The following is a 17,578-nucleotide window of genomic DNA, read 5'->3' as shown; positions in this document are numbered from 1 at the left end:
AGAATTAGTCTTTATACTATAAAATTGCATGAACTTCCTTGATAATATGAAACAGTATTAACTTTGACTTTCTGACCACAAAAAACTGCTAGTAAATGTGTTTTTAAAGACTAAGGGTAAATGAAACTGCAGTCTGAAAACTACTTGAGAGGAAATTGTACAGAGAAAACCAAAACCTCAGTAGTGGTTGATCTATGAGAAGAGAAGAGAGTCAGAGGCTAAACAGTTTTGAACAATAGAAAAAGTTTTTTTTTTTAGCGGATGCAGGATAATGCAGCATTGGAAGACTATGGAGAATCTGTCCTTTGATATTTTCAAAGCATAGCCAATGAAAGTTGCAGCTGGTGAAACTCTTGCTTTAAACAGGAGATTGGATCTGGGACCTATGGACATACTCTTTTCAGCTAGCACTTCTGTAAACAGTTTCACTTGTGGATCTTCATTCAGCTCAAGTTCAAATGAATGTCTGTTTCCTTGGTTTATCTAAAGATGTTACACTAAAGAAAAAGAGAAGGAATTTACATCAGGTATTACAGGATTGTCCTGTGGCTTGTATGACATCAAATTGCCACTGTTTTATGAGTTTGCAATGTGACCCTAGAACACACTTTGTACACACAAATGTAAGACACAATACTAGTGAGAAGGTACTACAAATTCAGAGTGGCAACCTCTCCCTGCTTAAACCTATGACAGTTTCACATGTCTAATGCTTGTGTGGAAAAAGTGCATCATTATGAATTGCTTTGCTTTATATTCTTACTTATTTCACCTTAGGGTTTTTTTTGTTTGTTTGTTTTTGTTTTTTTTGTTTTTTCCTTTTTCTTATATTTTATTTTCCCTATAAATGCTCTTAGTTTCAGACAAGAGTTTTAAGAGTTCTGGGGACTCTCATTTTAACTAAATCAAATTTAACTTTGCTTCCATTATGCAGCTGTATTTTATCTGACAAATTATTGCTGAGTCAGTTGAATCCTGAATTGCAGCATACTTGGGCTAAGCAATTTTAACAGAGAGATTAACCATGGCACCATGTGCAGGAGTTTGGCCTCATGAAAATGATACTCCAGACAATAATCTACTACACATACAGGTATGGGGTTTTTTGTTTGTTTGTTGTTTGTTTGTTTGTTTTGTTGTTTGTGGTTTTTTTGGTTTTTTTTGTTCCCTGAGTGAGATACTTTGGATTCAAATCTCTTTCTAGATCTGATCCCCAGCTCAGCAATAAAATGCTGCCCTTTTAATGAGCTGTGATAAAAACTACATTTTAATTAACAGTGGGTGATGCAGCCACTAAACATGATGTTTTAGAACATGGGTTTCCTTCCAGGAGATTTCTAGAAACTCCTTATCAATTCTTTTTGACACTAAAGAATCCCCACTCGTGTCTGGATTATGTTGCAAACAACTATGAGGATGGGGTTAACTTGCACATCCAGCTGCTACATGCCATGTTTAGGTATTTGGCATAAATATGCATTTAAAATAATTAGGCAACCCCTACACTTTTACCATTCTATTTAATCCCTCTGTTTGTACTGCTTCACATTTGGTGTGCTTGGGAACATACTCAGCTGGAAACTAAGCAAGAAATAAAAAGGGGTTTGGTTGTAATGATCAAGAAGAAGGAGCAGATCAAGGGCTGCTGCTTGATGAGGAATTCTTAAAATAACACAGCAAAAGAAGAAATTATTATTCAAATCTTTTTTGTAGGGCTGAACTATTTCTAGGAGATCTTCTGTTAGAAAAGAGACAGCTGAAGGTTCTCCTGTGCAGGAGCTCATTTTTCAGTTCTGATTTGTAGCAGTCAATAATCTGTACCTGTGCTGAAGGGACACTCTCATCATGCAGGAATGGTGTCTAAGCTGACCATCTGACGTAAATTGTCTCACCATTTAATTAAAAAATGTGTGGCCATCACCATCACCATCTAAATGCTTGTAACACACAATTATGTAATGTGTATCTCCACTCACTGCTTAGACCAATCCTTTGTGCTGTGGCCTCTTCACATCTATCAGCCCTCACATTTCATAATTAGAAGTAAACATTCTTATTTTATTCCCTTCAAAGAAACTGGTTGTTTTGAAAAGCACAAATTCTCCACTGAGCCTTCAGGACAATATATGATGATAATAGTAATTAATTAGGCATGCCCTTTCTAAAGATCTCACAGAAGATTACAGGAGATTTTAAGAAATTAATCTTTAGAACATTACTATGACTGAGGGAATATCAATATCAAGCTTTTAGAATAAACCCCTTGTCTGTGTCCAGAAACAAATTTTGGCTGACTACAGATTGGAGTTCAACAAGAATCAATGATCGTAACCATTTGGTGCTCATATCATTAGAAATTTACTTAGTTGGCAAGTCCAGTAAACATAGTGGGGCTGACTTCATAATTTGACCATAATTTTCAGAAAACTAGATAAAGAATCGGAAAGATGCATTCAAGTCTTTCTCTGTGGGCCACAGACTTGCTCTTTGAGTACAGATAGATGTAGAACTGTGCAATGCACAAAGCTGTAAAATTATGCAAAATTAAAAAAGATAACCCTATTTAGAGTGTTTTTTCCATCAAGTGAGTTTTGAGAGAGCCTGTAACAAGTTCTGAACAAATTCTTCATGAGAAGATGCTGACTGCAATGTGATCTACAAATGTGAATTTAGGGGCTTAGAAATGTTTGACCTTCTCTGCTGTCAAGAATGTACTATAGAACAAGATTTCTGGTCCTGCTAACACTTAAAGCACTTAAAACATTTCTCCTGACATGAGAAGACTTTTATTTGGTTTAATTAGCTGTCATGCACAAGTACCAGTGGGGGTTTGTTCTTCTCTGGTTCTAGAAATGTGTTATACAACTATTAACCACCACTGTGGCCATTTGGGTACTTTCTGCCATGGCCCATCTGACTGAAAGCCAACACTAGGTATACCTTGATCCCTAAAAGTAATTTTTGCTTGGTTTAAGCTTATATTCTTTCAGAGGTTAAGCCAGGACACCTAAATTATCATCTTTGGGTGAAAGATTTCCTTGATTGTGTATGTAAGTAGATTTTTCATGTGACTCTTCACTTGTGGCTTTCCTGTCATGACACTTACTCATAATGCACAAGCTATTTTTGTGTCTTTTCTGATACTTCCCCTTGCAAATAGTTCTTTGTTCTCTTACACTAGAGGCTGTTTAATTGGAGCAGTTTTCCTTATATGTAGTTCTAAAGATTAACCTCAAATCTGTCTCTGGAGAATCCCCATGATGTGCTTGGTACAACTTCTCTCCTGTGCTTCATCTTTATATTGTAAATAATTTTTTTAAATTCAAAGGCCATTGTGATGATTTAGGAGAAATTTCATGTGTCCTGAAAACAAGATTTGAATGCAGCTTAAACCATGTTCTATGCTTGCTGTACTCTCAATATTGGAATTATTATTTTTAGCTTTGGAGCTTTAATCCCATATTTGTTAACAGCACAGGTGAAACAGCCATGTCAGCAGTGCAAGGATTTAACTTTTATCTGTTTAATCTAACAGAAAATCTGGGATGATCCATAACCATTCAAAGTATATTTTTAAACAGGCTAAGAAAAATAATTTATATTGGTTATGATTTGAAATATTTTGGGGGATCACAAATATTATAGTTTATGTATATGGGTAATAACAGATAGCTGTGAAACAGAACTATTTACACAGTGGCTATGCCAAGCCAGTGAACTTTTCTGACCCTCCTCAAAATGCAATGTTTTTTTTTTAATAAATATCAATCAATTTTATGCAAAAACCACTTTTGACTCTCAAAAGTCAAGAAAAATTTGAATCAGTAACACTGTTGTGAAGGTAGAAGATTTTCAGCATCAGTGATTAAATATTGGTCCTTGATTTATGCAACTTTCTGTTTTAAAACTCTGTGTCAGAATGACAAAATTCATTAAACTTTATAAAAAAGTCATTCCATACAAGAGGTCTTAGGGATGCCACCTCACTGGAAATCGTGACACAGGTGATTACTGTGTTCTTCCAAGACTTTCAAGGCTTAAGCATTACCTTAAAAAGTACCAGGTTGCAGGTTGCCATTTGTGTCTTTAGCTGCAGGCATTGGTGCAGTTTATGAAACACTCAAAGGAAAAATCTCTGAAATTAAAATCCCTCAACGAAACAGTGGGGATTTTCACCACTCTCCTCCAAAGAGCTGAATCAGGATTTCAGATTCTGCACCATTTGCCAAGATGATGCCTTAATGGTGGTGAAGGTCCAGAACACATGGCCTGGGTTGAGTGGAATATTTGGTCCACACCCTGCAATTCTGGATTAGAGACCATTGCATTAATTAAAGAATATTTTGTGCGAACATGGTGCAACCAACATTTGTGCAAACTAGGAATATTTAAGGGTTTTTTCTTAAGGAATAATTATAGTAAGTACTTATTTTTAATTAGTGGGATTAGGCTGCTATTTCTTTTCTTTTGTTTTTAACTATCATTATTATTATATATTGTAAGAACTGTTTAGGTCATTCATGCTTTAAGAAAAAAAAGAGGCTCTTGTGTTCCAGCTCTGTGAAGGCAGAGATGATTTCAGCATTGAAGTGAATGACATGGAAGTGTCTAAAAAGGAATATTATGGTGAGGCCCTCACACAGGCAAGAAGATCCCAGTGGCTTTTTCCCTTGGTGAAGGCACAGAGTAAGAGCCCCTGCCCCACTGCCAGCATTTGCAGTGTCTCATCCTTACCTGCACACACAGCACCCACTGTTTTCTCCAGCCCCAGTCACTCTGCCTGTCAAACCTACACATACACTCATCCTCAGAGCTAGCGTGAGGTAGAAAATTACACCCAGGAGGATTTGGGGAACAAATCCAGTTATTTAGTAGATTCAGTGAGATTAGGAAGTTAGTCTATATAGAGTACAGCTATATATATACATATAAATATATATATTTCTATACTGTTTTTGGACTGTATACAGCAATCCAGGCTACCCCTGCTTCTCTAACTAGACTAGACACAGGCTGCCAGTGAACATACTGAAAGCTGCCGAGATCTAAGGTGGAGCCATGCTTGGTGAACCAGGTAGGAAAAAAACAACACCTTGATCCTTTCAGTGTCCCCTGAGCAGCATTATGGCAAAAGATCTGTCATTCAGAGGTAGGTGGGGAAAAGTGAATTGATTCAAGGATTGAAATGGGGGTGATCTGTCCAACAATCCCACTTAGGAGGAACTGCCCATGGAGGAGCCTTTCACCACAGCTGAGAGTTCATGGCTAAACATCCTGTGATGAATGAGGAACTAACATACAGACCCTTGTTCACTTTTCCTCTATGGGTAAGTTAGACAGCTGTTTCCTTGTTTGTGCTTTGTATGAAGGACCCATAGTTCACTCTAGGAATTATGTGATATATTAAGAATTATTTCAAAGCCTTGCAGCACTTAGGGGAGCTATGAAGGTATGGAGTTAATTAACTTGAAAGTGACAATTAAGAAATGGGTGAAAAATCTGGAACTTAATTGGATTTCCACAGCACAGGGAAGTCTCTCTTAAAAATGAGCCAGTTTTGTACCTTCTAAAGTACCTCACACTGGTACTCCCTTCTTTAGTGCTTCTTTCCCTCTTTGATCCTTCTGATGCTTATTTGATATTTCAATAATAATCAGAGTACTGGACAACAGGTAGCTCAAAGGCAAGAGGATAACAAGTGGGAGAAGATGTTCTAGTGGGAAAAGTACAGAGGATTTTTACACAATCAGGGGCTGAAAGAGATTCTGGTGATCATATCACTACACTGCATTTTTAATGTCTGTGCTGTTTTATCTGCACCCTTCATTTCAAGGGTTGATATCACACTCAGCTATCTTGGTCAGAAATCCTGCAATCTTTTCTTTTGGAATTAAAAATAATTTAAGGGAGGCATGACTGTGGGAACACAGTGATTTGCTGAGGTCAGTGTAAACAAGTAACAAAATATCATACCAGCAAGGAGACAAAAGAGGACAAGGGGACTGGTACTACAAAGAGGATATGGAAAATGTTAGGAAAAAACATGCTATTGAGCAGAAAACAGGAATAACCTTGGGGAAACACAGATTTCATTGTAGAAAGAAATCTAAAAGCTCAGGGCTGATAGGGAAGGCAATATGAATGGTCATTAGTTAGAGAGAAAACAAAGAGCTGGGTAGAGAAAGTGAACTGTTACCTGCATAGAAGAGTGATCTACTATAAATTAAAGATATTTTTACTCTTAAAAGGTAAAATGATAGTAGAAAATAGAACAATAGATTGGAAAATAAATTGGTGGGAGTTGTTTATAAATCTTAATTGTTGTTGGAGTGCTGCCAGAATATTTTCTGAATACTTTTCTCCTTTTCGTAGGATTTTTCTCTTCCCCTTCTAAGCAAGTCTAAATAGTATATAAAATGTAAAATTCATCACAAAAGCCAAACTCTCAGAGCTTTAAGATTCTTGACTAATTACAGTTGTTCATCCCTTTGAAAAAACACAACCTGTAAAAGTGAAAAAAAATTACTCCACTATTAAGATCCTCATGTGGCTTGTTTTGTAATTCAAATTCAAATAGATATTCAAACAAGAAGGATACTCAGCTTTCATTCAGCTGTGTTCATGAGGAAACTCTTTGTGACTCCTTTAATTAACCCACTTGGTCTATCTATCACAACCTTGGGGGATAGAGATTCCTTATTCACTATTTGCATGAAAAGAACTACACCTACACAACAAATCAACAACAGAGTGCCAAACAGCTAGCAGCAATAAGAACATCTGCATACAAGACCTATCCTGCCAAATATTTCTATCTCACAATTCTGGCTAGCCAAACTACTCTACAGACTGCCCCAAAGTGAAATGAGTTGAAATAACAAAACAAAAAAGATTTACCTACAGAAGAAACAAATTTGTGAAAGAATTGTGAAAGAAACAAGTGAGCAAAAGGGACAAACAAAGCATTTCTAAAGGTCAACTTGTTATTGATTGTCTCCTGCTAGCCCCTAGAACTACAACTCTGTTCCCCAGCACCATGCCATTTCACTCAAAATAGCCAGAAGAGGAAGATAATTGAGGAACAGAAAGCCCATTTTGTTTAGTTTAATTTCAGGGACCAGAATCAATCAGATTCCTTGGTATTATATGAAATTACTAATTTTCATAGGGATGTGAAAACTAAAGAATGACATGAAACAGAAAAACCTCATTATTTCTACTTGAGGTCTGTTGCCCATTTTTTGTACAGTTCTTTGTTCACTTAAGGATTTTCCTTCTTGTGCTTTTCCACTTTAGTTTCTTCAACAATATTTGGTGGATGGCTGATTTAAACAACGTTTTTGAATTGACATAACTGACACACAGGTTTCCCGCTTCCACTGTTGCTTGTTTCTTCAAAGAAAACTCTGAGACATGACTTTCCTTGACAAAAGGGAGGCATTTATTAATTCTTCCCTGGGACTTACCTATTTCCTTGAGTTATGTCAGAACCAAGTTCATATCACCTCCCAGCTTCAAATTAAAAACAATATTTTCTGTGTACTAAGACTGATTTCAGGCTATGTGATTAATGTTTGCATGTGGACCTGGAAGACTAGATATTCAAAAACATGGTCATACTTTTTAAAAATTTAAACTATTTAACAAATTAAATACAGTTCTTCTCAACTTCAGCTACTTAAATTTTAGGTGAGAAATTAAGAAGAGGCATAAGTAGTCTAAGAGCAGTTCTTCATATTCTGTCATAGGACTAGATTATAAACAAAATCTTGATGTTTCCAGGCTCCAGAAAAGGCTGTAGGAGTGGGATTTGTTATGCTGGCAAATGCACCTTTAGTGAATGGGATGAACCTAAGCACAGGTGATGAGTGATGCACTCTTGGCAAAAGTGCTTTCATTTTTTGCAAAAGTCTGGTGGTTAGGAATGCAAAGTTAGGGTCTGGAAAGCGGTGTTCAGATTCTCTCCCATCCTGTCTCATTTCACTCCTTTGTTGTTCAAAACACCACACAGTGGAACCACAGAGAGGAAGACAGGACTTAACCATCATGTATCCAACTCAAAATGCACTGAAGACTGCTGTGCAGGTCTTCACCTTGGTAGAAGATGTGGATACTAGCAGATGACTGGCTATTTTTACCATCTTATCAAACCTTTCCCATTTTCACACTGCTGTGAGTTTCCATCCCTCTTAATGTTTTCTTGTGGAGCTCTTCCCCCCCAGATCTCTGCTCATAGCAGGCGTCTTCTTTCACTGAAAAAATATTGAGCTTATGTGTAAAACTTTTTTTTATTTTTTGTTCAATGAAGTTTCTGTAAAGATCCATGATTGTGTGTCTATATTACTCTAATAGTGTTGAGGTACAGTAGTTTCCCACTGAATTTGTTTTATCTTGCCTTGTATCTGGGCCTCTCCTCTGTATATTTTTATCTTTTTTTCCTCCCTTCCACCTGCAGCAAGCAGCACTTAACTATTGTTGAAATATGTCCTAGATAGTCAGTGTTGCTCATTCAATTTCCTTGATTGTTACTCATCTCCCCCAGGAAACCTGGCAGACAGCATCACTTAGAAGAGATCTGCTCAATGGTTCCAACTGCAGCCCTAATGTTATGATTTGCTTTCAGTTCTTGATAAAATTACTACAATAATTTTATCTCACTCTTTAAAATAGGGCAATATTATCTTAATCCTTTACCTGAATAATTTGGACTGTATTCCAACCAGTGGATTAATCCTCTACTGTTTTGATTTATTTCTAAGGCCAGAGCTATAATAAAACATGTTCCAGGTCTTTTCTGCACTACATTCCATGTAAAGCAGAATGAGCTAAAAGCTCTTCTTCACAATGACATGGAACACTGTAGGATGACATCTATGTGTCCTGTCTCTGATAAAGAATTTTTCATTTAATCATTTTTGATCATGGTTTTCCAGGCTATGTTTCAATTTGGACAGACTTTGAACACTTTTTATTGTATCTTCTCTCAGATAAATTCCTGGCGCCAGAGAGAATTTCAGGACTTTGCCTTACAATTGATTTTTTTATGCAAATAAAGTGAGGATGTGTGCAAGAGTATTCATATGGTATGCTGACTGAATTGGAAAAGTCCCAACCAGCTATTCACTGCACTGAGTGTTGGACTTACTATTGTAGATTGAAACGTCTATCCCAGCTAAAAAAGAAGATAATTTCCTACACAGAAGGACACATACTCCTCAAAAGGTGATGGCATTTATTGTACTAGTTTTGATCTATATAAACAGGGCTTGGATTTTGTTTTGTATAGAAATTTAGCATAGAAATTACAACTGAAACACCCCAGATAAAAAGTTTAATTTCAGCAATTGCCCTGACTTCTTATTGAAGTAAAAAAGCGCATCTGCTTCTCTTTACCAATCACATCTGAACAGAACAGACTCTTCAACCACAGGTCACATAACTGAGCTTTCAGCTTTCTCCAAACACTAGTAAACTACACAGAGTAGCAAAACAATCTTATTAAACCAGTTTTCATTCCCATCAGCTCAGCCTCACATACTCCAGTTGTTTCTTCACAGCAGCTATCAGGAAATCAATCACTCAAAGCAGGCGTGCTGAAGTGGGAGGCAAGGAAGGAAGGTCGGGATCTGCAGTCATCAGTCAGAGATGTCAGTTCAGCCCAACTTTTCTGTTTTAATGAAGGCATGACTTGGGATGAGAGGAAAAATGAATAATGTGAAAACCTTGGAGCAGAGTAAGATACTTGATACCATTGAAGGGCTCAGATAAGTCTTATTTTAATTAAACAAACACAATAGGAAGCCTGAAAAAAGTGATGACCATGGCATGTCATGAAAACAGATACTCTTTTAAGCTCTCACAGTAAGCAAAATTATAATCTCAAAATACTGTTGGTTGCTTTGTCCCTTAACAAAAAAACAGGATTTACAGTGAAAACCTACATGAGTCTATTTATCACAAATGAATGCAACCTCACGTTTTCAAGAACCTACAATCCATTGTATTGTCATAAAAGCTATTATGAACTGCCTTGTGGTAATACATCCATGCTCTTGCTTAGTAAAGACCAATTAAATACTTCTTGAAAGGAGTTTTATTGCTTTTAGGAGGGTTAATATACTACACTATACTACTCAGCTGCAACTACAGCATTTATAGGTTTGTTTGTCTATCAAGCCTTCAGTGGCTGTTGAATCCTTTTAAATAGGCCAGTGTTAAATCACATACGTGGTATGAAGTAATTACTGATTTAGGCAGCATTGTAAGTGACAGAGCTTTTAATTGCTAGATGGATGATGAGACACCAAAATAGCAATGCATGAAACAAAGCAATTGAGAAATCCTCTCTTGGATCCTAACAACACATGCAAGGTCAGGCCTGTCAGATTCATGATTAAGAGCTGTCTTCCTTGTTTTGTTCATGTACTTTTCTGTGCAGAGAAACCCTGTGCCACTGGGGAATCACTACAGAACATTTTCTTTGTAAGCAATGGGGTTTTCTTTTTCACTTATTTCACTTACTTTTACTCAGATTCTTTTGAAAGAATGGCTGGTTCCTTAGATGCTACAGATACAGCTGCATATTCCAGAACATTGCCTTACTTTTTCTGTTAGAGTACTGCCTAAAAATCAGTGCAGGGTTAGAAGAATCAGAAATGTTAATCCATTAAAACAATGCTGTTTATAGAACATTTCTTATAGCAATTTCCTGCATTTGTGTGTTTAGAAAATGTAGGAAAAGGAATTCATTTTTAGGACATTCAGAAGTGGTGTCCAAATATATTCTGAGTTTAAAAAAAAAGTTGAAACACAGAACCCCCCACTGAAATATAACAGATCATTAACAAAACCAAAGGAGGAAATCTGCCTCTCCAGGCACTTTTGGAAGTCTGTAATAATATATTTTATGTAAAAGTATATGCCTTATTTGAAAACTCTTGAGACAGCACTGACTCTTGTAATTTCCTTTTTATTTCTTTACAAAAAAAGCTGTAAAGATTGTATTCCTTTCTGAGTATAGTTCTTAAATTATTGCCAATGTGCCAGAATTAAGGAAAGAGAGAATATCCTTTAAAAATATTACTTGCCCTCAAGAATTTTGTAATAATGATGCATTCTAATATTTAAAATGCATCCACTAGAATTCTCCCAAAACGATGATAATTTTTGCAAAAATTGGAAATTTTCAACACACACAAGCCCACCACAGCCCTCAGGAATAATAAATTAATCTTGTTAGAGTAGGAGACTGGATTCACTTCAATTTTTTTTCTCCAGTTTTTTGTATAGCTCTACTAGTGACAAACTTTTCCTCAGAAACGAAAGTTGAGGTGCTCTTGCTAAAGCTCTGCTCTACAATTGAGAGTCATACCATCCCAAATATTGTAAGCTTCACAAGGAAATGATGAGCCTGTTGGGTAATGCTGATTTCAAAAGAGTCAAAGCTACCTGAGGTACTCCTAATGTTTCATTATTTTTTATTTTTTATTTTTTTTAATATCTCCTACATTGGGATTGTATGGCAATGTGTTGGTAGCCAGGAATGAAGGCTGCAAGTGCAGTTTCTCTGATAAGCTGCCAGAAGTTGTCCCCATATCTGGCACGGGCACCTGCAGCTGGCTCCAAGAGGGAGCTGTCACTGCCACCTGGCCAAAGGCAAGGTGGTGTCATAGCTGTGCAAGAGATGGGAGGGACAGGAGTGAAAACATGTGAGAGAAAATCCTGCAGACACCGAGGTCAGTGCAGAAGAAGGGTGAGGAGGTGATCCAGATGCCAGAGAGGACATTTGCCTGCAGCCCATGGTGAGGAAGGATGCCCTTCTTCATGTTGGAGAAGTTCATGGAGGACTGTCTGCCATGGGAGGGACCCTGTGCTGGAGCAGGGGAAGCATGTGAGGAGTCCTTCCCCTGCAGAGGAAGGAGTTGGAGGGGTGGCACATGATGAACTGACCACAGCCCCCATTCCATCCCCCTGTGCCACTGAGGAGGAGGGGGTAGAAGAGTTTGGACTGAAGCAAAATCCAGAAGAAGGGTGTGTGTAGGAAGTTGGTTTCAGAAGTGCTTTTGTTTCTCATTATCCTACTCTGCCTAATTGGCAATGAAGTAAATGAATTTCCCTAAGATGAATCTATTTTGCCTGTGACAGTAACTGGTGAATGATCCTTATCCCAAAGCATGAACTTTCCAATGCATTTTCTTCCCCTGTCCAGTCGAGGAGGGGAGTGATAGAGCAACTTGGTGGGCACATAGTGTCCAGCAAGTCAACCTATCACACTTACCTAGTTTTGGTTTTTTTCTTAGTTATTTTTAGCACCTCTTTTGAACCTTTACTTTTTTCCTACTTCCCCTCCACAGCATACTCATGAGTGAGAATTGTTAGTCAATTTGCTGTCAAGTCCCTTGAGGCTGTTCAGATAGTGCGTCTTAAGTCTTGTTCTTCATTATGAACATCAGGGTTTCCTTTACCCTTTCACATACTCCTTGGATTTAAAAATTGCCTCCCAGCTTTCCTACAATTAGGTATTGTTTATACGTGTCTGGAACAGGATGATTAAAGTGAAAAGAAAAGCCAAGTATCTTTGGGCTACTGGCCTCTGAGTAGTCATTCTTGGCACTCATCTAAGTATGACTTGTGCAATGTCAAGATCTGTCTCAGTCCCAATATGTTTCTTTTGCTCATGTTCTTACTTTCTGGCATAGCTGCTACTCTTCCCACAATTACTGCAAGAGCCATTAGAGACCCAAAGTGCATGTGTGATTCCAAGTCCTGACAAAGTGCAAGAAGCATTCTTGTGACATTTTGTTCAGTATCTTTCTAATTTAACCGTGATCAGTTTTTGTTACAACTGCTCAGTAGGGCAGGAGGTCCTTGAGCAAAAGATGCATTTTCAGTCTTCCCACTGGATTCTGCATTCTGATTTTAATAATAATGCAAATATCAGTTGATTTTGAACACGAGTTTTTACTTAGGATCATTTCACTTATCTCATTAATTAGAAAGACTGCATATTGCCTAAAAGAAAACGTCAATTATCTGTTTAAGTTTGAAAATGCTGAAATAAAAGAATGTTCATTCAAAATAAAAAGAGATGAAAACTCTTACCACTGCTTAATTCACGGGGGACCACTGCCTCAAGGAAGCAAGAGCAGTCCAGACATTCATGCACCTTATTAAAGGATCCTTTATTTCAGAAGTGTAACAACGAGATTGGTGAAGCTGACAGCCTTTATATAAAAGCTTGAGTTTTAAATAGGAAATTCATGAATTAATGTTAATAGCATCCTCTGATGATAGACCTGTGGCCTGATTTTTAAGAACTCCCAAACAGGCGTTCCAAGGAAGTTGTGCTGAAGAAACTTGGGCTAAACTGGAAGCCAGCATTTGTTCAAAAGACATAAGGCATATTCAGTCTTACATTTTCATCAGAAGGTGTTTTACAGACACAGAACTTTTGTTTGGAAGATAAAAGGCCAAAGAAATGAGAGCTAATTGAATTCTCCTGAGATGAAAAACAAATCTTAAGAAGCTTTGTAGTAGGAGAGTAGCTAGCCACTGTGAGAGCTCTACTGGGAACAATCCAGCTAAACCTGGTGGAAAGAATTCTGAGTTGTGTGGCTAAAAACCTGACAGAAATTCTTCTTACTTAGGTTTTCAGAGATAGCAGATAACTATTCACCTGAGCAATCTAGATCTAAGGGGTTTGGGGTTTTGCTTGTTTTGAGCATAAAATGACTACATTTGACTGCTAATGACTACAGCAATTGCCACTTAGCAAGACTGAAATAATCAAAAACTATTTTATTTTTCACTGTGTACATACTGTATAAACAAACACAACACTCTCATTATCTAAGTAACCAGAAATTCCTTATTTTAAAAGTTTTTTTGGCAAAGCTGATTTCTCTGTTTTGAGGAACATGTAAATTTCAATTGAACAGTATCTGATTTTTCAGAGGACAAACAGCAATCTTATTAAATCAGCAGTATAAATTTCAAGGCATCCAGTACAATTTGTGACGTCTGAAAATAAAAATTTTAGGATTTATATACATTAGCATATTGCAGTGCTTGGTTTTCAGAAATAGAGCAGAAATGTTTTCAGACATGCTGAGACTAAATGCATGGAAATAAACAGGTATTATCTCTGAAAATTTAAATAAAACCATGGAGGTTCTGCCTTTACACTGCCTTAGATTTATATAACATCGTTACTTCAGTAATGTAAATACTTGTAGATTCCTGTGGCCTGTCACTTGGTCTGGCTTCTACGTCTGGAAGGCACTGAGTACCTCAGGACCCAGCTACAGAAAGGGACAGCAGCTGTCACTAATGCCAGGAGTGTGGGCAGCAGGCAACAGGACGGGATAAAAATCCTCCTCTGACATTTTGCTTTGCGCCACTGGAGTTTCCAGTCTCACCGCCCCGACTTGGCACCGGCTTCCCCCAGGCTCTGCAGGGGCTCTGTGAACACTCAATTACCTGAATAAATCTGGCAGGGGCAGGCTGTCTTTAAATAAGTGCACCACTTTGCAGTTTTTAAGCTCAGACTAACTTTGAACCTTGGAACCTTGGATATATAGGAAGAGTAAGAGTGTATAAATTTATTTCTTACATTTTTATTCATAACTTTGTTAGGATCTCTTTTGATAAAAAGCAGGTAGAGCACTACTTCTAAGGGCTCTTAACTTTATAAACTCTATAAAAATCTATTTGTCATATCAGAGACTAAACCACTGAACTTTTAATGAAATATTTTGTTTTTCCCTTAGAAAAATAATTTGGCTATCCCACTGTTTTACCTGAAGTATCAATTACTCACATAATACACACCATAATGCTGTAGTTTCTGAAAAAGGATGTGACATACCCAATACATCCCATTTTTTTAATTTTATTAGAGATATGTTATGACAGATATAAATGTCAAATATTTGTTACTGTAATATTTCTTCATAAATATCACTCATCATTGCATGGTCTGTCTAAGTTAGCATGCTCCTTGCTAAGCCTTAATAGTGAACTAATTAGTCACTAATTTATTTTGAGTCATAAATATTTAATTCATGTTATGGCTCTATTATGTATCCAAAACCACTTGACACAAACCATTGATTGAAATTCCATCTGCACTCTGTGCTGCACTCCATGAAGCTTAAGCTTCATGCACTGGAAGCACAGGATGTTTGAAAACTTTTAATTATTAATCAATTGAATATTAAATTGATTTTTACTAATTGCAACATGGTGGAATAAAGAACATGAAAAGAAAGAGAATAAAAACTTAGTGAATTAGGTAATATATGAGAATTTATGCTGTGATTATTTAACAAAGGGTATTATGAGCTCTTTGAACAGCGATTAAATTTATCCTGAGTAAAACCCAGGGTCAATGTTTATAGGCTGTTTAAATCCTACTCATTGTATGAAGTCTCACTAACTACGGTCACTTTTTGAGGAGTAAGCTCTTTTCAGAGAAATAATTCCACTAATCAAATAAGTCTGAATAATGAAATGAGGATTAGAACAAATCAGACAAAGCTTATATTGTAATTTTGTTTCTGCTCCCTTCTAAGGCCTCATGAGTTTGAGTAGGAGATGTATCTGCAATAATGAAATTCCCTTAAAAGCTTTGGATTCACTCGATACATGCCCAGTATACAATGTGAACTAAACATGAAATATGGAAGTGGTATTTAGAGGAGGGATAGCTGTAAAAGAGGGAGTCTCTTCATGGATGAATTTGATCATAAGACAGGGAAGATTACATACAAATGCAGGAGCCACATCAAAGAGAGCTGTAGCACCCCAGCAAGCACCTCACTTTAAGCAGCACACCAAGCATGGCAACATGCCAAAGCAATGGGTCTGTATTCCTGCCGTGTTCTTCAGGTGAGCAACCTGGATGGTATGAAAAGTATGGCCCTGCAAGGAATTACAGCATAGCTTCAAAGTTAGGCACAAGTCCTCCCAGCCACATGCATTTCAGTGAGGCACACATGGGATTTTCCAAGGAAAAGGTAGCATTTTGCAGGGTGCTTGCAAGGCGGAAAATGGCAAGAGGCAAAAAAAAGCTTGGCTTGACACTAAGTTTCAGGTAGACTCTTCAGAATTGAAGCAGGGCACCAGCATGTATGTTCACGTGTACATGAAGGCATGTATAAAGTATTTAGTTGGTCAAAACCAGATTATTGACCTCAGAGAGGAAAGCCTTCACATTTGACTGGGTCGAAGGAAAGTAAAATATCCACAGGAAAATATGCCCCCACGGTTACTATTCAAGAAAATATCTTCTCACAAGCCTCGCCAGCTCATGAGTCAGCATATGCCTGTCATGCCAAGGTAAAAATTCTTCTCATTACATGCAGATGAAGAAGGAAAATACCAGGATCTGCTGGGTCTAAAAGTCTTTTAGTAGGTTTTTCATAAGGCAATGGATGGAAGCTGTTTGCCATGAATGCTATTCTGAAGCTGAAAAACCACCTCCACTGCAGTTGTTTCTGTCTCTTTTAAGGAGATCCATAGATGTTATTGGAATGTGCACACATTGTTTAGTTATGTGTGCATTAAAACCACAGGAACACTAAACTATAGTCAGAGACATTGTAGTTATCCTGACAGACATCAGCTGCTAGGTGTCCATGGTGTTTGTTTGACCAATAGACCAGAATGCTCCCTTGGGCACACAGACTGAAAAGTACAGTTCAGTAAGACTTGCAATGTGTAACTGCTGTTAAAACAGTGTCACACACAGAAGTACAGCAGGAAAAAAAGCTTCCTCTGTGGCATGAATGTGCAATGCTGAATGAGCACACAAGACTTTTAGAGATACTATTCTGACATGGTTATCCTCTGAGAGGAGGTGGGCAGACAGCCTGGTAGTGAGATCTGGGGAAAGGAAAAGACTGAGATAGAATTGCAGAGTGAGAAAAGGAATTGTGAGAGATAGACTGGTGAAAAACTGACTAGAAAACCACTAAGAGAACAGAATCCAGCATAGAATAAATAATTTCCAGAAACTGGAAGGACTAAACATTTATGTGTCTGCAATCCTCTGTCTGCTACTACCCAGAAAGTCTTGGGAGTGTCCTGCTGAATCCTCTCCAATACCACTTTGAGAATCTAACAAGTGACTGTTGTTACTTTTTGCCTAAAACAGAGAAGCCTGTCTATAATTATACGGAGGGTGTGTGCTTTGCCACAAACATGCCTGGGGTGTTTCATGTTGTGACGAAATGTTTACAATTCTGTAATCTTGAGCCTATCTAATTTTATGGATTTTTTTTTTTAAATGCTAAACACTAATGAGTGCTCTGACTTCTCAAATCATAAGAAAAAGATGAAGGATACATCCCATTTCCTTTCTAGCTGTTGTGGGTTGGAAGGAAGGGCACAGCACTGGTTTTGGTAGCCCAGTACGCCTGCTTTGCCACTGAACCTGCCTGGCACTGTATTCAGAAAACTCTGAGCTGTTTCCAGCCTCATCTCAGATCCTTTCCCAGTTCTGGTGCAGGTAAGAGGGGAAGAAATTTTTCTTTTTAATATTTTTTCTTTTTTAATATTTTTTCTTTTTAATTTTTTT

The 17,578-nt window shown here is 37.5% G+C and overlaps 1 long non-coding RNA gene across 1 annotated transcript; it reads left to right on the top strand.

The window, feature by feature from the left end:
• The first annotated feature begins 982 nt into the window (after positions 1–982).
• Positions 983–17,359, top strand: LOC131591566 (uncharacterized). The gene is made up of 4 exons (XR_009280417.1): positions 983–1,093; positions 4,971–5,149; positions 8,988–9,222; positions 17,330–17,359. It is a non-coding gene; the product is annotated as an uncharacterized LOC131591566 (long non-coding RNA).
• Positions 17,360–17,578: the final 219 nt, after the last annotated feature.

This window comes from Poecile atricapillus, chromosome W (assembly GCF_030490865.1).
Source record: "Poecile atricapillus isolate bPoeAtr1 chromosome W, bPoeAtr1.hap1, whole genome shotgun sequence".
Lineage (NCBI taxonomy): Eukaryota > Metazoa > Chordata > Aves > Passeriformes > Paridae > Poecile > Poecile atricapillus.
The sequence above is the reverse complement of the archived record's forward strand: the minus strand, read 5'-3'. Positions and strand labels throughout refer to the sequence as shown.